Source organism: Chenopodium album, chromosome 1, assembly GCF_948465745.1.
Source record: "Chenopodium album chromosome 1, dcCheAlbu1.1, whole genome shotgun sequence".
In the NCBI taxonomy this organism is placed as follows: Eukaryota; Viridiplantae; Streptophyta; class Magnoliopsida; order Caryophyllales; family Amaranthaceae; genus Chenopodium; species Chenopodium album.
In genome coordinates this window covers 56,727,970-56,728,574 of record NC_137834.1, presented here as the reverse complement: position 1 = coordinate 56,728,574, position 605 = coordinate 56,727,970, and the positions used below count along the sequence as shown (strand labels likewise).

Sequence of the window (605 nt, the reverse complement as noted above, 5' to 3'; positions counted from 1 at the left end):
ACATTGCAGACTATTGTCAGTATTGTAATACCATCAGGCAAGCCGGGGTCAGACAATACCAAATCAGAGAGATTCTCTTTTCTTTCTCTTTAACTGGAAAAGAGAAATTATGGTTTAATGGATTAAATAGAACTGCACTTGGTATAACTGACCGGGAAACTCTTGTTTTGAATTTTTATAACAAGTACTATCCTGTAGAGAGAACAGCCGTACTACGGAGTGCAATTCAGAACTTTGCACAAGAAGCTGATGAAACTTTATATGAGGCTTGGGAGAGGTTCAAGGACCTACAAAGAGAATGCCCCCACCATAATTTGGCACAATGGCAGTTAATCCAAGCCTTTTACAATGGCATTGGAAATTCATCTAGAATAATTTTAGATTCTGCAGCTAGTGGGAGGTTTATGAATCTTAATGTTGATGATGCAGGTCAGGTTATTGAAGATATGGCGATACATAATTCCCAAATGGGAATCCTAGAGGCTTTGATAACAAGGGGAAGCATAGTGTTGACTCTGTATCCTTTTTGCAAGCTCAATTAACTTCTATCTTCCAGAAATTAGATAATCTTAGCACTGCACATGTAGCTAATGTTTCTGCAATTA

The 605-nt window shown here is 37.9% G+C and overlaps 1 non-coding gene across 1 annotated transcript; it reads right to left on the bottom strand.

Moving 5' to 3' along the window:
- Positions 1 to 209: 209 nt before the first annotated feature.
- On the bottom strand, positions 210 to 316 carry LOC145564643 (small nucleolar RNA R71). Its single transcript, XR_014094875.1, has one exon. It is a non-coding gene; the product is annotated as a small nucleolar RNA R71 (small nucleolar RNA).
- Between the last annotated feature and the right edge of the window lie 289 nt (positions 317 to 605).